General features: G+C 43.2%; 1 protein-coding gene across 4 annotated transcripts in view; it reads right to left on the bottom strand.

Annotated features, from left to right (window-relative positions):
* The window catches only part of SMARCD3 (SWI/SNF related BAF chromatin remodeling complex subunit D3), a 116,807-nt gene that overhangs the window by 95,099 nt on the left and 368 nt on the right, over positions 1-21,340 (bottom strand). The window contains exons 1-2 of one of the 4 annotated variants that reach the window (XM_072855025.1): positions 20,781-21,055; positions 17,850-18,043 (exon numbers count right to left, since the gene is read on the bottom strand). The gene's annotated coding sequence lies outside the window, so the exon portion shown is untranslated. Of the gene's footprint in view, positions 1-17,849; positions 18,044-19,341; positions 19,528-19,991; positions 20,669-20,780; positions 21,056-21,340 lie in introns of those variants that run through there. The other 3 variants (XM_072855026.1, XM_072855027.1, XM_072855028.1) reach the window with 3 other exon arrangements.

Raw genomic sequence — 21,340 nt, 5'->3', positions numbered from 1 at the left:
TAAAACAGATCTAAAGGGGCCCACCTGTAGTGCCTGCACACAAACACACACAGCCTGGGAAACATGAAGTCCAATAAATTATTCCAAGCATACATTTACATTTTTGTACTTCAGAAACTCCCAGAGATATTAATTATCTGAAGGAAATGCTTACGTAGACTCTAAGGCTAGAGGGCCTATTACAACAATTGGACCTTATCTTATATACAATGGCACCATATCTATGCTATACCTCTGGTTCGCTCTAGGAGAGTATTCAGGGCCAAGTACCATCATAGTCCTCCTCTGTTTTCATACTCCTCCTTAAAGTTACTCTCAACCACTATCAAAATATTGCATTACACCCATGACGTGATCCAGGACAGCTGCTCCCACAGCACCAACCAACAATCCCTCACTCAACAGATTCTTCACAGAATTTACTCTAACTTAAAAGCTATAAAGATGCTGGAAAGCCATGCAATCCTAATTTAAAGAATCCCAACGATCCAGGATCTACTGTTTCCTGACATCTGTTCTTCCACTGTTTAATTGTCCTTCTTGTAAAACTATGCCTTCATGTTTGAATTTCACTACTTATAGCTCCCAGACATGCCTTTTCCACCTTACCAAGACTTCCTGGGCTGTGTGTGGCCACATACTTTAACTAATGGCAGTAGCAGCAATAATTCCTAAATTCACATAGAGCAAGAGGCAATGCTCATCTGTGCTACGCATATCAGATTAGAAATCCATGTCTTCATATAAAATGGCCTTGCAAATTACCTTCCCCTTTTAGATTCTTTAAAATCAGAATAAAATCCCTCTGTCAACCTCCCTTGAGTGAATGAAATACAGAGAGTCCTTGTGGTTGCTCGCTATAAAACAGTATTAACTACATCTTTAATCTCTTTATACGTCTCTTCTGAACACTTTCATATTCCATCAGCCTTCTTGAAGTACAGATACTAGAAACGGAACCTGTATTAGAGTAATATGCAGTAATGTCCCTAGAATGGCATCTGTTTTTATTCCTTTACTACCACAATCCCAAAGCCCACTTACAACTACTCTTTCTATAAAAATTCATCTGTGTGTTTCTCAATATATGATCCTTGTATATTATTCCACAAAAAAATCAGGGGTGTTAAAAGGAACCTACCATATAAATCAACTATATAAATAGTCCAAATTGGTCGGTATGTATAATCTTCCCTATTATTCATCACTGCACTAATTCTGTCATCTGATATCTCCTTCCATATATTTCCTCCTGCATCCAAGGATTCAGATTACTCTGTAACCTCAGTGCCAGCACAGCTCCACTGCTGACCAAGTGATGCAGCCTGTCACAAGAGCTTGAACTGGTCAAGAAATACATACTGGCCACCTCTGCATTACGTGGCCTCTTGAAGTCTTTGGTGACTATACGTAAACAGCAGCTTTCCTCAAAGAGAGCTTTGAGCCCCAGAAGAAGAAGTACCTGAGTCTATAATATCTAAGAAATCTTACCATTGCCACTGGTTTTATACAGAAAGATAAATAATACAGAAGTGGGTAGTAAAATAAGTGAAAGCTACAACAAAGTGCAAATCTGTGAAGGGGGCTGTCACTAGGTGGTACTTATATGTAACACTGTAATTAAATGTTGAGCTTAACTATCTCTACTTCATCTGATATGGATCTGAAAAAAAACCAAATAATTTACCGGGAAGACAAAAGCTAATGCCAGACCTGCATTGCCTCTGAATAATGTTTCTACAGTCAGAAATCATGGAACATAAAATCATTAACTACCACTCCATTCCTGAGCACCCAAATGTCTCTGCTCTCAAAGTGAAGATAATATTATTTACCTTCACTGCAAAGAGGAAAAGTAAAAGTAAAGGGATAGATGTCTGCTCCTGGCCAATGGAACTGTGCTTATCAAAATGAATCCTCAGCCCTGTATGTGTCTTCACTCACACTAAGTCTGTGTGATGTGAGCTACATTGTGCACAGGTGTCTAATTATTTATCTGCCTTTCCTATGAAGTTCAAAGTGAAGGAACTTTTTCTGGGGCAGCAGATGTCAGGAAATGATAGCAGGGAAAAGCCTTAAAGAAAAGAATGCACCCAACAGCAGGACGAACTTTTGCATTGCATGCTGGCAGGAACAAGAAGGAGCCTGACCCACAGGCTATCTGCTAAGAAGCACTGCTCTGTTTTTGCAGAAATAGGGCCTAGCCAAAAGGCAACAAGCACTCTTCTTATCCATAGAATGAATATTAATATAGATGGTAGTACTTGTGCATACACTCTGTCACTGACATGAAGTAACATGCCTTTTATGCATACTTATATCTTAAAAATATGAACAATATTGAAAATACTGAAAATACATATGTACATCATGAAAATACATATGTACAGTGCTTTCTCAAAGACCAAATTGCTCCAGACAGAAAATACTCAATAGTAAGTATTAAAAACTCTGAATTTCAGTTACTTATGTTTAAGAAAACAGGAGCAATATGGGAGAGCTCTTCATTTAAGAGCACTTTATTGGAAACTCAAAAAACCATAATCCCAAACAATAACAACATAATTCAAAAGATTCTCCTTTAGATGGGAGAGTAACAATAGAATAAAAAAAAAGAGGCAATAAAATAAATAGTACAAGTGATACTGACAGCTTTTACATTGCAGTCTCTGCTATAACATTCAATTAGAGAACTTAACATAATTGATTCAAAATCCATGATGATACAAAGTCAAAAACAAAAGAAAATATTTTTAAGTAGTATTTCAGTAACAAAAATGTCCTCCTAAAAATAACTAATGTTTGATGCACTATCAAGAGAATTTATAAAATTGTTGACAATAAGCATGCTGTTAAGTATTTAGAAATAAGTCAGAGGAGATGCTCACAGTTTATATTGGTGACAAACTAACAAAATGCTTATAACTACAACCGTTCCTACACAGGTGTGCTAAAGTTAGACCATTTAAAATTATTAGCTGGACACTGCCATTCAACAGCTTTACGAGAAATAACTTGTGCATTCCTTAGACCATTACTGTTGACATAAGAAATCTTGAAACACTAAAGAATGGAAGAAAGTTAATGCTGTATCAGATAATTAAGAATAGTGAACTGGGTAACATGACTATTATAGACCAGTAAGTCTGACAGTCTAACAGTATTGCTGCCATAGTACTCAGGAAATATTAGTACTACTAAAGAACGTTTTATAGTTAACACTAATCAAAATGGTTTTACGGAAAACATATCTTGTCAAACTAAGCTGATATATTTTCATAAGGCTATTTATTAAAAAAATGCCAATTTGTTCATACAGCCTTCCATACACCATTGATCACGTGAGTATGTTTGTTTAACTGAGGTTAGACCTGGGGCTCTAACCTAGCCAGCTGGTAACAGACATTTGGTAGACTTCATCTCAACCCAGTGCAGGTGTGTGCAATATTTATGAGTTGACCACCCTTGACAGTCAACAGAGAGAAACAGGCACTTTTAGGGATGTTTCAGGAGATGACAGCATTATCTATTTAGGTCTTTATATTACAGTGTGGTGAGTCAAACCGTCTACTCACTGTAAAAGGAACCTATGACAACTAGTTCAGTTGTAGACATCTACAATTAATCAAATAAACCACATCTTCTTTATGCACTTGTAATGCAGGGTGCCAGAATTTAAACCAAGAAATCACAGTATAGTATAGCAAAAGCATTTTGAATAACATAACTATTTAACGAGTACTGAGATGTACAGTTGCAAAGTGACTGGTGTTTGTAAACTGCTACTCTTCAATTAGTTGCCGTGATAAAAAACTGCTGAGCAAACTCCAGGAACAATGATTATGCCCAGAGCAGCATCAGCTGAAGAACACTGTCTCATTGTCTTTAGCTGGGCCCCAGTCCTTGTTTTCCTCATGTTTCAAGAATTTCTTCACAAGTTAGAAGTGACAGAGGAATGCTGTGACAGATTAATACTGTTCAGGTTAAGAACCAGTGTTAACCTCATTTACAGGTCCTACAAGTTGCTACAGCAAAACAGTGCAGGGGAGAAACAAACCACCGCAAGAAGCAGCCAGGGCAGAGTGGGAACTTCTTAAATCAGCTTTACCAATAAATTCCATTTATGTCAAACCATGATTTAAAAGTTTTCAAAGATAAGAAAGAAGCAGAACAGTTGGAAACATTTTTACAAATGGGAAACAGGAAAGGTGAAGAAAATTCACAATAAAATTCACTTGTACATAGCTGTGATTGTAGGCATTTGAAACAAACTACTTTGGATTAATGTGGTATAATTAGAAAAAGAGTAAAAGCAAGATTGCCACATGTTGCTGGCTCAGTGCTGGCCCTTCAGGAAGAGTGAGTTTTGGAGAAAAAAAGATTAAGAAAGCCCAGGGGACAGTTTCAGGATTTCAACAGTTTAAATGCTGGTCAGGTTAAGAGAAACCCTAGATTCTGACTCAGGTATATACTGTTGAGATATCGGCTGTACCCTATAACATTTTGAATAAAATACTCAACCCTCCACAAAAATCAATACAGCACATACTTCATATATGTCAAAAGAGAGCAAATCCTAAATAATAACAGCTAAATGAAGAATCATCATCAGATAGGACCTGTTGTCTGCTTAACATCATGTAATATATTTGTCAGTGACTTAGGAGAAAGTATGAAATGGAAATGAATACTAATTAAGCTTGCATAAGTCACAAGGAGACAGGACAAGTCATTTATACTCTTATCCAAGACATTTGGTGAACTGGGAACAAAAAACTAAATATAAATAAATGTACATTTAGAGAGCCTGAAAGGGCAGGCAGACCACTTGTTGCATGGGATGTACACTCTTGGGAAGCAAGAAACCTACAAAGGTTCTTCCAATGAGAATGGTCTTTCAAAACCTTCCAATCAGAAACAGGGAAGAAACAATGCACATAAACTGTCCATGCAAAGCAAGAACTAAAGTGGGTGCATGAGCCAGGGACAACCTGGTACAAGCAGCTGATGCATACTAATGCAGCAGCAAGGTCATCCTGGTACCCTGAAACAGCCATGAAGAACAAAGCCAAAACACAGGTGTAAGGGGTAAAATAGGAGGAAGGGAAATAGCAACAGAAACTTTGAAAACATAGAGACAGTACAAAACATGAAGATGGGGAGAAAAGCACGGTAAGACCAAATAAGGAAAAGGGATCAAGGAAGGATTTAAAGATGTATAGAAAGCATTTACTAGAAAGTGACATAGGAGACCCACAAAGAAGGTGCAAGGAAGTTACTGGGGCAAGAAAGGAGATGGAGCACAGATCTGGCAAGACAAAAAAACCCCAGTCTATGACAGCACTGTCAGTGACTATGGAGAAGGAAAAACAGTTGCAGGACAGAGAGTTAAGAGACAAGTTGTATTAGATGGTACCAATGCTATGTGATGGGGTGAAAGGATACACAGTCAGACTCTCATATGGCCTCTGCCATGTAGCACACAAGAGCTTCCTAGAAGCTATTCCCCTGCTGAATGGCAGAATGCAATAGAGAAACTGTGGGGCAGCAACAGCCACTCAGGGAAGACATGTCCACATGAGTGTTGTCCACACAGGCTCAGCATTCAAACAAGAAGCCACCGAGAATGTTTGGCTGAGTAGGAGAAAGAAGTGAGAGATGGAAGTACAACCCAGGCATGGTCCCTTTGTAAGCGTTCTGCTCAAGGCCTAGCTATGTCAGCACAACTGAGTAGCTGCTGCCAGTTTTGCTGGAGAATCACCATCCATTCTATACATACCTGGAAAGCTGGGAAAATTCAGCAATAACCTACAGGTGCTTGAAGGAACTAGACTGAAAGTCTGTACCTAAGAAGTGACCTGAAGCACTTACAGAGAAAATAAGCAAGTACTTCATAATATAACCATAACTGTAAGATTATTACCCACCTTAACTTGTAATACTTTTATTGAGGGATTAAATGTCTTTTGTAAAGAAAATGTCTAATATTAATGTGCATTCTAATTTGCATAACAGTATTTCTCTCCACAATTGCAAGTTCTGGTCCCATGACAATAAAAAAAAGAGGATCTCCAAAAGCCAAGTTCTCAGGTCAAGTCAGGTTCCTCCCACCCAGCCATCACACACAGCTCCATTCCTGAAGCCAAAAAGTTCTCCCCAAACAAACTGAAACCACTTCCCACCATTTCCTTTTCCTACTTGTTTGTTTTTTTTTTTCAACAGGAGCAAGAGTACATGGCAGGCAGGCAAAAGAGGTTAAGTTGTCCTGGATAAAGAAAGCTCTCCATATTTACAGCTCTCTTCCCCAACACTTTTTGCATACCCTGCAGCTGGCTGGTTTTCGTTTCCTAATCTGCATTTCATCTCAAAACAACCCCAAAGCCCACTTCCAGAACTCTGGTCATTCACCAGAGCTCCCTACCCCTTCCTCTATCATTTATTCTTTTCCTCATTTTCCTCCCATTTTCAAGGCACTACTTCCTAGCCCACCACTGCTCCTCTGCCTTTTGACTCTTCCTTAAGCTGAGTGCTTCAACACGCACTCAGGTGTCTTTACTATACTGATGCAAAGAAGTATTTAGCTCTCTACTGTGGCAAGAAGCAGTGGTGCACAGGAACAAGATTCTGTGCAGTAGAAACAGAGCACAGGAGAGTCAAAATGTGATGTGAGGAATAGGCCTCCACAGAACAGTTCAAGGAGGGACAGCAGAGGAAAGAAAAGACAAGAAGAGTCATATGTGACAGTGCAATCTAAATAGCAAGTAAACCATCAGATTAGCATTAAGTGCAGGTAGATCCTCGCTAAAATATTTGAGAATTTCCCACTCTTTTCATGTGAATTGAGCAATAGATTTCAGAGGGTTTCATTTTAACTTTGTCTTTTGAATAGTGTTTTTGTTTGGTACTTGCTAGGTTTGTTTTTCAAATTAAAAGTCAAGGGACTCTGCTATGCACAACACTCACTACACAGCAGCATAACTCTTCTGTTAAGCTTTTCTCTCAATTCTGTAAATCCAGAAGGGGAACTCTCCCACCCTGTGTCACCCAGGCCTATGGGATGGTATCATCTGAGACATCTGTGTTCTGCTTCTCTCCAAGGCACCTTCATCCTTGCATGAAACTCAAAGAAAACCCTAAACTTACCACCTGCTTCCAGGGACCCCATCTATCCACACCATGCAGAACACCCGCTACATGACTTACTAAGAAAAACATAACCGGGCTTGTGAAGTTTTACTTCCTTTTGGTGAAAACTGATTTTCAAAAAATGTTCTCCTATCTTCACTTTCCTTCCCACCCAAAGTACGCTCTATAAATAGAAACAAAGTATTTTTATATTCAATTTTAAATCCGTACAAAATACTTGTACAGGTATGGGAAGCCTGTATAGTTCAGAGGGCTAATACATGAAAGAAACAACAAAGTCAAAGATAGGGAAGGGAGTTTCAGCTAAACTATTTAACCTCTTTTTTTTTTTCCCCTTTAAAGTTGCTTAACAACAATGGCTGACATCTGGAATAAATGAAGCCTTTATCATTTACTATCCTCAGACTTTTAACAGAGACTGTGGAAAAATTCACATTTCTGACACCATCAGATCTCAGACCAAAGGTCTACTTAGCTAACAGTTAGTACCAGATGCTCAAAGAAAGACTATAAGAAATAAAATTAAAAAAAGAAAATCTTCTGATTTTTTTTTTACAAGTGTATCAGGTATTCTAATAAACACGCTCCTGTACATTAAAACTTTTTTTACTATATGGGTAGAGCATCATAGCCACAACACTATTATTGCAAAAAACCAAGACATACATATTCCCCTTGTATGACTTTCCTGTTTCTAACAGCCGTGGTTCACTAACATCCTGAGCCTGCACTACCACATTTAATAGCCAGCAATGGACTTGTGTAATACCTGTGTTTGAACCATCTATACTGTAGACAGCTGAAACATCTTTTAGTAGTAAATGCTACAACCTAATTTGGCATGAGCTGAAAAAAAAAAACAACAACTTTGTGTTTGTTTTAAGCCTGTTGCCTGATAATTTCATCACATGTCCATATGTTCTATAAATCATAAGTCCCTATGTTCTATAAATAGTCATTTGCCTTTCCTCCATGATGACTGATGATCTCTAGCACAGTTATCTTTGTCTATCATTTTTCTAAAGAATTCTCACATACCTCCTCTGATGGAAATCTCTCCACCTCTTACTTATCACTTTTTCTAGAATTCTTCTAGTTCTACTAGTCCCTGCATCTTAAGAGATATAGAACTGCATTCACACTTCAGGACATAGGTGAACCATGGCTTTATATAATATTATAACAATAACTTCAGTTTTGTTCATTCTTTTCCTATAATATCTAACATCGAATTTTCCATTTTAATTGCTACTGTTAAGCTCATGTTTGCAGAGAACTATCTATAAAGATGCTAAAGATTTCTTTCCTAGGCCAAAAGAGATAATTTTGACAACAATGTGGCTACATTGGTAGGCTTATTTTCTCTACACACTTTACATATTAATTCATCTACCTTAAATTTATTCTGCCATATTATCATCCAGTTTTGAAACACTCTTCCCTAATCTTAAGAGACGGGTTTAGGTTCTACTATCCCTCCTATGAGGAAAAGCCAAGAGCGCTGGGATTGTTTAGCCTGGAGAAGAGAAGGCTTGGAGGGGATCTCATCAGTGTATATAAATACCTGATGGAGGGTGCAAAGAGGATGGAGCCAAGCTCTTTTCAGTGGTGCCCAGTGACAGGATCAGAGGCAATGCGCACAAACTGAAACACAGGAGGTTCCCTTGGCACATCAGCAAAGACTATTTTACAGTGACTATTTTACAAAGACTATTTTTCTACTGAGCAGTAGAATGGGTTGCCCAGACAGGTTGTGGAGTCTCCCACCTTGGAGATATTTAGAGGCTGTCTGGACAGGTCCTGCTTGACCAACCTGATCTCCTTGTACGACAAGGTGACCCGCCTAGTAGATGAGGGAAAGGCTGTGGATGTTGTCTACCTAGACTTCAGTAAAGCCTTTGACATGGTTTCCCACAGCATTCTCCTGGAGAAACTGGCTGCTCATGGCTTGGACGGGCGTACTCTTCCCTGGGTAAAGAACTGGCTGGATGGCCGGGCCCAAAGAGTGGTGGTGAATGGAGTTTACTCCAGTTGGCGGCCGGTCACAAGCAGTGTTCCCCAGGGCTCTGTGTTGGGGCCAGTTCTGTTTAATATCTTTATCAATGATCTGGATGAAGGGATCGAGTGCACCCTCAGTAAGTTTGCAGATGACACCAAGTTGTGCGGGAGCGTTGATCTGCTTGAGGGTAGGAAGGCTCTGCAGAAGGACCTGGACAGGCTGGATCGATGGGCCAAGGTCAATTGTATGAGGTTCAACAAGGCCAAGTGCCAGGTCCTGCACTTGGGCCACAGCAACCCCATGCAACGCTACAGGCTTGGGGAAGAGCGGCTGGAAAGCTGCCAGGCAGAAAAGGACCTGGGGGTGTTGGTCAACAGCCGCCTGAATATGAGCCAGCAGTGTGCCCAGGTGGCCAAGAAAGCCAATGGCATCCTGGCTTGTATCAGAAATAGTGTGGCCAGCAGGACTAGGGAAGTGATCGTGCCCCTGTACTCGGCACTGGTGAGGCCGCACCTCGAATACTGTGTTCAGTTTTGGGCCCCCCACTACAAGAGAGACATTTAGGGCTGGAGCGTGTCCAGAGAAGGGCAACGAAGCTGGGGAAGGGTCTAGAGCAGAAGTCTTATGAGGAGCGGCTGAGGGAACAGGGGTCGTTTAGCTTGGAGAAAAGAAGGCTGAGGGGAGACCTTATTGCTCTCTACAACTACCTGAAAGGAGGTTGTAGAGAGGTGGGGGTCGATCTCTTCTCCCAGGTAACAAGTGATAGGACGAGAGGAAATGGCGTCAAGTTGTGCCAGGGGAGGTTTAGACTGGATATTAGGAAACGTTACTTCACTGAAAGGGTTATCAAGCATTGGAACAGGCTGCCCAGGGAAGTGGTTGAGTCGCCATCCCTGGAGGTATTTAAAAGCCGTTTGGATGAGGTGCTTAGGGACATGGTGTAGTGATGGTCTTGGTAGTGTTAGGTTTACGGTTGGACTCGATTATCTTAAAGGTCTTTTCTAACCTATACGATTCTGTGATTCTGTGACATGGTCCTGGGCAATCAGCTCTGCTTGAGTAGGGGAGTTGGACAAGTTGACCTCCAGAGGTCCCTTCCAACCTCAACTATTCTGTGATTCTGTGATTTCCTATATTTCCTTACTGCTTATGAGGAATTTTCCTTATTGACTATATACTTCCCTTATTAGCTTTAACATTCTTTACAAGCCTTGCTGAGAGCATTTTCAAAACACTTATGTACAATACGCTGACAGGCCCACTCTTATTCACATGACCTGCCAAAGAATTCTAATCCTAATAAAATAGGGGCACAACAGATAAAGAATAGGAACATAACAGACCCGTGGGGCACCATTTGCCCCTACAGAAGACGTGCTGACTCCTTATCTGCAGTGGCATGCTTAGACACCAATCCTTTGAATAAAAGACAGGACTCCACTAATTACAACTTCACATGCAATTTACATTGTTACGTATATTAGCAGATGAGGATGGCTGCAGCTCTTGACAGAAGCATTCACTCAGAAAATAAAATTTGAAGGAGTTACGAAGAGCCTGACAGAAGATATTACAGAACACGATATCAGTCAGTAGTTCTCTCTTGCTTTTATCATACTGCAGCCAGTGCTGGTCACATCTCTAAAAAGTATACAGCAGAATTAATAAAGATACAGATATGGAAAGACTAGGTACAAAACAATTCTCTCATGAAGAGGAACTGAAAGAGAGTGCTTGTTTATATTGCAGGAGATGGGGGAAGTATACGGAATTAAGACTAGCACTGAGACAAAACTAGGAGCACATTATCTCGTAACAGAAGAACTAGAGGACCACAAACAAAAACAAAGAGCAACAAACTCAAAATCAACAAAAGCTTTTTCATGCAGAATAGTTACCCTTGGGCACTAAGTGGCATAGGATTTGCCAAGGGACTTTCAAGATGTAGAAAGGGGTCAATGAGGTAAGGAGCATCCAGTTTTCTTGACCTTGCAAGCCACACAGGAATATCTTTACATGCCAAACGACCACAAGACACATATCACCATATACTTCAGAGGATGGCAGAGAGGAGAAGTACCAGATAGTCCACAGAAAAGTTATGACAGCAGATGTCTCACGTGTTCCATCACACTGCCTTGGGCCCTAGCTGGTCTATGCGTACCACTGGATCCCAGGGAGACCTAGCAATGGCATTCTTGGCAGTCCCCGCTGGTTTGCTTCCTTAGAAAAATAGATCTGGACTACCAAGCACAAAAATGGCACCAGAATTACTTACAAACCATATATAGAGACCCTTGGACTAGACGCTTTCATTCATACAAGACTATCCAGAGCTGTAATGTTAAGCATTAAGAAAACAATAAGAAAGTTTGTAAAGAACAAAGCCCATAGAACAAAAGCCAGGCTCTACTGGGAACTAACGGGATCCTTCTGTGAGGGGCAGCTTATTGCCTAGCATTAATCATGAGGGATTTGAAAGACCATTCTAGAGAGATGACTGGGTATTATTAGACTATTTTTTTCTGATTACAAATAAGCACTATGAAATATCAATAATGTCCCCAATTTGCTGGCACAAATTAAACAGCAAATGTAGTTAAAAGTGAAGGTACCTTTACAGGGAGGGTTAGTAACTAGTCAGACAACATTCAACAGTGTCATTCAGCATATGGAAATTAATACAAAGTCACCTCTAATGAACTGGAGTGCAGGACAGAACTGTTGGATCAAGCCATCTTATTAAGATGAATCCATTCAAAGTGTGTGTTTCAAGGCAAGGAACGATCTAAGAACAAAGAATGAGAAACATCCTCCTAAAGCAGGAGATCGTGTCTTGAAAAGTGGAAAATCTGAAAAGGAAGTAGGGACCACAGTGGGAAAACAACTCAGACTTAATTACCTGTGCCACACTGTGGCAGAGAGAGCCAAAGGAACCCTGGATTTATGAAGAGGAGGAAGCAAGGATAGTAGGATGATTTTCTCTATATACTTCAATCACTAGAGAAGTCCCTGTTGGAACACTGAATAAAGTAGTGCAAAGTACAACCCAGAAGTCTGAAAAATGTTATCCATGAAAGATTTAAATAATGCAACATGTTTAATGCACTAAATATAATGTTGAGACATGAACATGATGATGATGTTTAAGTACATTCAATATAAGTACAACATTCACAAAATCCCAAGTGATAAAAAGCTTTTAAATTAAACAGAAGACAGAACAAGAGCCAGTGGACAAAAGCTGACATGAGACAAACTATGCCACAAATCATTACCACACAGCCCGTGTCACTTAGGAGCAGGGAGGGGGGAATCACACTCCTAACTGACAGTTACAACGACACTCTGTCCTACATAATAAGCACAGCTGACACTGTTATAACCTTCACCCCTTGCCTTCAGGATAGTCTAGCCATCACAAACAAGATATTTACAGAATCAAAGCAGAGGGGCTAGCATGGCCATTAGAAGATCTTCAAATCCTTCCTTGCCCCAATTCAGTATTGACCTGCCGAAACCCTTCTTAACAGGTAATTTGTCCACATTCTTAAACCCTCCACTGATCGAGGCTCTACGGGCAGTATATTCCATTTTTAATTTACAATAGCTAACCAAACTGCAGCTTCTCTTTCTGGAAGGTATAAGGCTCACAGTAAGGGCTTTGGCTTCTACTATCACAGGATGCTCTTTGATGAATACAGATTACTGGGGAGAGACGGGATTCACCATCAGCCAGTTTCCTCAGGACCCTGGCATGCATTTCATCAGGTCCCATGGACTTGTGTATGTTCAGGTTCCTCAGATGGTCTAAAACCTGATCTTATCCTACAATGGGTGGGACTTCCTTCCTCCAGTCCCTGCCTTGAGATTCAGGGACTTGAGAGATTCAGGAGAGCAATTGCCAATGAAAACTGAGGGGGAAAAAAGTTGTTGAGTACTTCAGCCTTCTCCATGTTGGTTGTCACCAGATTCCCTGTCTCATTTATTGTGGGGTACAATTTCTTTTTCTTCCTTGTCTGACTAGCGTACCTGTAGAAGCCCTTATTATTATTCTTCACATCCCTTGCCAAATTTAGTTCCAGTTGTGCCTTAGCTTTCCTGATCCCATCCCTACACTCCTGGGCAGTATCCCTGTATTCTTCCCAGGATGCATGTTCCTGCTTCCACTTACTATGCATTTCCCTCTTGTGTTTCAGTTTGACCAGGAGGTCCTTACTCAGCCATGCTGGTTTCCCACCTTCCTTGCCTGATTTCTTGAACATGGGACTCGATAGTTCTTGTGCTCTAAGAAAAATGTCTGTAAATAGCTGCCAGCTCAATGTCCAAATGGAGATCAGTATCAAGTGGTGTCCCTCAGAGGTCCATATTGGGACCGGTACTGTTCAATATCTTTATTAACGACATAGATAGTGGGGATGGAGTGCACCCTCAGCATGTTTGCAGATGACATCAAGCCAAGTGGTGTGGTTGATAGGCTAGAGGGAAGGGATGCCATCCAGAGGGACCCTGACAGGCTGGAGGAGTGGGCCTATGTGAACCTCATGAAGTTCAACAAGGTCCTGCACCTGGGTCAGGGCAATCACCAGTACCAGTACAGGCTGCGGGATGGATGGATTGAGAGCAGCTCTGCAGAGAACGACTTGGGGATATTGGTAGATGAAAAATTAGGTATGAGTCAGCAATGTGCACTTGCAGCCCAGAAAGCCAGTCGTATCCTGGGCTGCATCAAAAGAAGCGTGGCCAGCAGGTCAAGAGAGGGGATTCTTCCTCTCTACTCTACTCTCCTGAGACCCCACCTGGATCCCGCTCTGCAGTCCATAGTACAAGAAAGACATGGACCTGTTAGAGCAGGTGCAGAGGAGGCCATGAAAACAGTCAGAGGGCTGGAACACCTCTCCTATGAAGAAAAGATGAGAGTTGGGGTTGTTAAGCCCAGAGAAGAGAAGGCTCCGGGGAGACCTTATTGTAGCCTTTGAGTACTTAAAGGGGGCTTATAAGAAAGATGGAGAGAGACTTTTTACCAAGGCCTATAGTGATAGGTCAAGGGGCAATGGTTTTAAACTGAAAGACGGTAGGTTTAGATTGGACATAAGGAAGACATTTTTTATGATGAGGGTGGTGAGACACTGGAACAGGACTAGATGATCTTTGAAGGTCCCTTCCAACCCAAATCATTCTATCATTCTATGAACCAGACACTGAATGAACTTTGTACTTTCTCCTGCAACTACTTGTATTGGTCCCTGTCCACATAGAGTCTGGTCAGAATACCAGTTACTACATAGTTATCCCTATGACCTCAAACAAGAAAAAACAAGAATAAAAAACCTTAAGTAACCTCACAGTATGTCCTTTCTCTACCATGGAAATGGAAAGCTTTAAAAAATTATCTACAAGTAACATTTAAAAATCATTCCTCACTGACCTAACAACTGCAAACACAGCTCTTGCTCTCCATCTAGACATCACCTTTTAACTGTAAATTCTGCAGTTGCCATGAATCATACATATTTTGCCAGGGGAAAATGACTGTTTTAAATCTTTAAAAATAGTGAATTTATAAATTTTGAATGTTATGCCTTGTTAGGCCTTGCAATTTCACCAAATGAAGTCAAATTTCTTTCACATCACCAAAAGCACATTTGCGAATCAAAGGCCACATGCTTATCAAAAGTTGAGTTTATATGACTTCGCACTTCAGTGCAATAGCTGTGCCTGTAAATTTAAAAATATATGATTGGTAAATTGTATTTTCTTCTCTGCAGTTTAGGATCTTGAAAGGAGCTGAACTGCCTTTAAACAGATTATTTTTAAAATTCATTCACAGGCAGAGAATAAGTGTGCCAAATTTCAGGGTAAAAAGTAAAAGATACAATGTTGACTAGACTCTGAAACTGACATTCTTGGAGCAGGCAAATTTTTCAGTCTAGCTAAGGGCTTCATTTCAGCCATGGTGATAGTTACATTCAAAGAGAAACACTTCTATCCCTAGCTTTGAACAACTACCATAGACAAACACAGACATCATCATTATGTACATAAGAGTACAAAATAGTAAAGGCTATTGGACTATCAAAGGCCATAAAGGAAAGGACAGGAAGTTTGTCTCTCAAACACTGGAACCAATGAATAGAGAGTTTAAAAAAAAAAAATGGAAGGAAGATCAAAACAGCTTTCCATAAAATTCATGGGACCCGTGTCCAGCATTGAGGTGCCAGTGCTATCAATATATCCAGGTACAAGAATGACCATATCACTATTACTTTCATGTTTACTCAGTGAATATCAGAAACGTTTGACAAGGGCATCTCAGGCTGTCGATTCATGAAAATCAGACATACCTCACTTGATGACCTCCGAGTAACATTTCCTGAACAAGGCCTACTAGCCACTGTCTACATTATGAAAGCATTACGGAGAACACAGCAATAACTCTGTGAGCTAGAAGAAAAAGCATGCAAGTTGTAGTTATTTGCTTGCTTCTATGCACTTAGGACACTTCCGTATAAATGAAAAATCTGGATAACTCCCATGGTATAATACCAGAACTCTTAATCCTTTACATTTTAAATTAAGAACCATTCAATTCCTCCAACTGCACCTTTCCAGAAAAGCTGAGTTCCTGGAATGCTATTCAAGAGGAGACCAGCAAATTCCAAGTGTTAGCCCAAGCACTCTGTTTGGAAACCACTGTGGCAATACCTCACTGGAAGAGGAGTGAGCTCCAAGGGATTAAGAGTACTGAAGGTTAAAGTTAGCACCTTACCTTTCATCGAGAAGCTAAAGGAGTTTGAATACATAAGCTCTTCCGATTCCAGCGAGGGTTGTGGACTCTCTGCAGGAATATACATTAGCAGGTATATTCCACATTAACGTTAACATCAATGGGTTCTTAACAAGTTAGTCAGCATAGAGCACATGGCATGTGATAGTTACAGGAACAGAAAGAAATGGAATGGGGTCTCAGAACTGAAAAGGAAAGAAACTTTCCTAGATGTCAACTAGAAAAAGCCTTTTGCCACATTTGCTGCCTCGCATTCAGTGGTCATCTTGAACCCAACACCATCCATAAGTGCAAACACAAGTAAAAAAATCACAAAAGTGTTTCCTGCTTAGCAGGTTATTATCCTCATTGTCTTTACTTCCAACTTCTTTTGCCAAGCATCTGCAGTCACCCCCTTTTTGTCTGGTGTCTCTCTCTCTGCCAAATAGCTCTCATCCATACCTCAGTCTTCTATCATTTGGAACCTGAATGAGGAGAACAACCAAAGTGCCTTTCTAAAAGACATACCCTTACTCAGAAACAGCTGCGAGCTGGATACAGGTACCCATTACCTTTACAAACATGCCAAAGTGAATGGTCCTATAGTCGCCCCTGGACTCAGAATCCAAGAGAACATTCAACTGAACAGAAGAGGACAGAATAGTGACAGAAAACATAGTCACAGAAAAGTCAATCACAGAAAACTGGAACAACTCCTTCCAATGAAGATAACTTAACATTGAAACAGCAGACCTAAGAATTTGGGGGATTTTCTGACATTGTTTACTCCAAACTGCTGACTCCATAATTAGACAACTGCAAAAACTTAAAAGGTATATGGAAGAAAAAAAAGAGATTCAGCATTTGCCTCATTTTCCTATTCCTTTTCCACATATCCATTACTAGTCAGAGACAGGATACTTTGGTCTGACTCAGCACAACACAGTTCTTAAATTCATGTAAGCTATGATTGGTAGACTAGAACTGGTATCTCTCTGGAACAGACTTTCCCTACTCAGCCAGAAGCAAAAAGCAAGAGGTAGCAGGCACTGGCCAAAGTTCATAACTGTGCTGCAGCAGGCTAAGCAATATGGTTGTTAAAGGGCCAAATCAGATGACAATAATAAGCCTAATGTGTCTTAAAATAAGAAAAGTTATAAGCTAGGCTATTTATTTCCAATACAAAATAGTATGCATTTTTCTACCAGACAATTTACACTACCAGTGAAGTGGCCTGTACAGGCTGTAAAAGGTGAAAAAGCACTGACCCAGTTGTGGGAAAAACAAAGTCCCTTGCAGGCATACTGTGTACTGACTGGGAAAAAAGATAGATGGATACAGGTGGATATTTACCAGTGGAAGCAACAAGAAGAACGGAACTAATGGTAGAAAATAAAGACCTGAGTGGCAGATCTGAGTACCGTATCATAGAGATGACCAATGCATATCCAACAACAGCGGGTACTGGATAAATCTACCAGCTGGGAAGAGCTAACCATGCTGTTTTAAACCTGCTGTGAGAAGCATGGTAACCCTACAAATCAATAACCATCTGATAAGAACTAATCACATTTACTTGTAGCTAATGGAGTAATGAATTACAACAAAGAATACCTGCTACTACTACTCCTCTTCTTCATTCTTTCCTCTGTTAGGCCTGCTCTTAGCAACTGCATTCTCTAACATTATTTGCTCTGAGCCAGTCTACTCTGCCTAATCAGCACCCTCCCTGCCAGCACTAGCAGAAACTATCACAGAAGTAGCTGGCTAGTAAAAGGACGAGCTTAGGTCAAGAGCAGCAAGCAGGCAGTTCAGGACTTATTTCACAAAATAACATTTCCCATATGTCCAAAGGCAAACATTTTCCAGTCCCAATACAAGTCACAGACACATTCTTCCCACCTAGAACAGGTCATTTTTCAAAGGGCTAAAACCTACCTGTACCAGACTAGGTAGCTGATGAACACCTGGAGTCACATGTGTATAGACCAAGAGGAAGCAGGAAACTTATCCAATAGGATGGAGCAGGAGACCAGATACTATGTCATGATGAATTAGCAGCAGATATTCTCATTGACCTGAAGCAGGAACAGCTCTAAGACAGCAGGACAAGGATGCATTTGGATCCAGCTCTGAAAAGAGAAAGTACATACTGAGTAAGAGGGAAGTAATATACAATATAAATAAAATTTCCTAGAACAGCACCAACCCATGTGACACATCATAAGCAGCACAACTGGAAAAAAAAAAAAAAAGAGGGAAAAGGCAAGAAAGAAAAGATGCAACTGATATAGTGATTAGGGACTTCTCTGCAGACAACTGCACACAGATGCACGTCCATGTTGCCAAGACAGTACTTTTGCCCAGGCACTAGGCCATCCTTCCAGGCTATTCAGCTTACAGACAGGAGCCAGCTTGTATTTGGGGAGATTGTAGAAAACATGAAGAAAGTACAACACTTGTCCATAACCTGTCAACATGTTGAGACATGCTCTAATAAGAACCACAGGGTGGTTAGGATTGGAAGGGATCCTTGGAATTTGCCTGGCCTAACCAAGAAGCAAGGGTATCTTCTTACATAGATGTTCTCAGTTATGTTTCTGCCATCAGACATGTCTGGTAACCCTTGGGAAAGCAGGCCAGTTCAGGAACTTTAACCAAGTCAGCTTGCTTTCATTCTTAAAAAATCAAATCCTTAAAGGCTATCAGAATGCTCCTGCATTTCAGCAGGCATTTTTAGCTGCCCTCATAGGATGGTGAGAGTGTTGCAGACTGGGAGAACTAATGATCCCGCAGATTTAGGGTATAGTCAGGGAGCGTCAGTGTCTGCATATTCATGACAGATCCCAGAGAAGATGAGCTAGGGTAAGAAGGAAGAGGGAGCTGCTCCTTGGGAAGAGCTGAGCCAGCTGCACCTGTGTATACAAAGCACTGCTGCTTCTGACAGCTCTCTACTGTAGTTGATGAAGAAAAGAAGCGTTACAGCAGAACAGATCTGAACACCAGCACTCACAGCATTCATGGGTGTAAGTTCATACCTAGTCATGCAGTTAGAAGCAACTGCTCAAAGAATGGATAAGCAAGAAAGGAAAATATGAGCAACACAGCACCAGCCTAGGCAGTGCTGGTCAGCACAAGAGCAGACAATTCCATCAGGGTCAGTAACAAGGCTCTCCGTCCAGCAGGGTCAAAACAAGGGAAGAACAAAGGGCAGAAAGAAGATCATGGTGAACTGTGCTAAAACAGAGCTGAAGTCAAGGAAGGATAGAGTCCAGGAAAACAGTGGCTGAGGCAGAACACAGCAATGGAGGCAGTGCAAGTGAGAACGGCTGGGCCAGGAGAGTGCATGAGGAACAGAAAGGAACATCACTGCAGCACTGCAGAAAAGGAGGCAACCAAAGGCTGACAGTGTTGGGAATCTCACTCTCACCCTGCCTTAGAGGCAAGGCCAGGTGGGGATTTTCTTCCTCACAGAGCGCAGGGGATTCTGCCAGGGAAGAAGGGCTGGTTTCTCATGGTGGTGTCCCCATGGTAAACAGTAGGTTGTTGATTGCTCCTGAGGCAGCACCAAGGAACTGGTTATTTTCAGAAGCTGCAGGACTCCCCTGGATAGGCGGTAGTATGATGCCAGTCTCTCCAAGAAGGGCAGTGCTGACAGCACTACGCAAGGATACTGCACAAACGCACCCCCAGATCATGCTAACTGGTGATTGATCTTGCTTTCTCCTCAGTCCCCCATTTAATTTCTACCTAAGTTTTTCCCAGCAGCAACTTGCACACAGTGTCCCTCCACAGGCCATGCTGATAGAGGAAATGGAGGAGAGTTCAGGCCCCAGGGAACAGGAGGGAGGGCGGGAGCAGCAATCTCCAGCAGCAAGCTCATGGCACCAAAGTGAGATGGTTTGCCTGTATTGGAAGTCAAGAGTATCTTCTGGAAGGCTGTACAGAGCATTAGCCTCCTACAGATACAGATGAGTTTGTCCTGAGAGAGTATCTGGGACTATGTATCTCCCTCTGAAAAAAGAGCTGAAGGGCACTTTAGAGGCAGCAAGACTAATACTCTCTCTCAAAAGGTGCTACCTCCTGCATGAAGGCTGGTTGTTTTCCTGGAGCACTGGAGACAGCTGTCAGTTAGTCACAGGGCAACACTGGGGTGTGGAGTGTCTCCAGGGACAGGGTGTTAAGAAGACGACCCTCCTCTCCAGAGGACCATGCCAGTGCAGGCTGGGCAATTCTAGACGAGTGCTGGCGTCTCCCCCAGGAAAGTCAGTCCCTGCTGAACGAAAGCCTCCCGAGGGGGCTTCCAGTTCACATTTGGGAGTGGTAAATGAGTACTGGGCTTCCCCTTTCTGCCTGCCTCTCCAAGCCAGCTGGGTCCCTGCGAGGCAGCAAAGCCACCACAGCTCGGACGAGGATGCGGGGGCACGCGCTGGGACAACCGGAGGCGGCCAGGTGGGCGGCTGCACCGGCGGAACGCCGAGCCCGAAGGGAAGAACGGAGAGAGCGGCGCGCTGGTCGTCGGGGAGTTCCAGCCCCGGCTCCGCGGGGGAGCCGTGCGGCGGCAGCGGAGCGCCGCGGGAGGGGGCACCGCCGGGCGGCATACCGACGGCGCGGGGTCCGCTGCCCGGACTCTGCCAGTCTCCCCGTCGGGAGCGCCCTGCAGACAGCGCCGGGGCGGGAGCAGCGCCAGTACCCGGGGTCCGTGCCCGGCCCGGGGGTGCCGCTGGCGGGGGGCAGTGCCCGGGCGGAGGTGTACCGCAGCCAGAGCTCCCGCAGGTGCCCAGGGCAGAGCCACGGCAAGTGCCGCCGCGGGGTCGAGCCGGACGGAAGCCTGGGGCGAGGGGCGGCGGGACCCGGGGCAACGCTCACCGTCCCGTCCATGCTCCTCCCCGCCGCGCCGCTCTCCCGCTCGCACCGGGGCCGCCGTCCCAGCGCCGGGCGCGGGGCGCCTGCGCGGCGCTGCGGAGAGCGGCGCAGGGACCGTCTGCAAAGTGCACGTCGCTCACTGCCCGCGCAGGAGCGGCAGCTCGGCGCCGGAACGGGCTGCCCGCAGCGCCCTCGCCGCCGGGGGAGAGGGTCCCGGTGCGAGAGCGACCGCTCCTCCAGCCCAACCGCGCTCCGACCCCCTGCGTTTCAGCGCCGCTTCGGCGACGGGAGGACTGTGTAGCCGCGGTCCCTGCGCCCGCTTCCCAGCCCTGCGGGGGCGGCGCGGCGCGGAGCTCCTCCCGTGGACAGGCGGGGGCAGCGCCGGTACGTTTCCAGCCATTCGGGCAGCCCCGGCCCTGCCGCTTCTGGACAGCTCTTTCTCGCCCGCCGGCAGCGTCCACAGCAGCCTCGGGAGACGGTCGGACAGGCTGCGGGTCCGCCGCCACAGCCCGTTCCCGCCGCCACGGCCCCGTGCCACCACCGAGCCCCAGCGCCCTTCACCC

The sequence above is a fragment of the Ciconia boyciana genome, chromosome 2, assembly GCF_034638445.1.
Source record: "Ciconia boyciana chromosome 2, ASM3463844v1, whole genome shotgun sequence".
Classification (NCBI taxonomy): domain Eukaryota; kingdom Metazoa; phylum Chordata; class Aves; order Ciconiiformes; family Ciconiidae; genus Ciconia; species Ciconia boyciana.
This window is presented reverse-complemented; position numbering and strand designations above follow the sequence as displayed.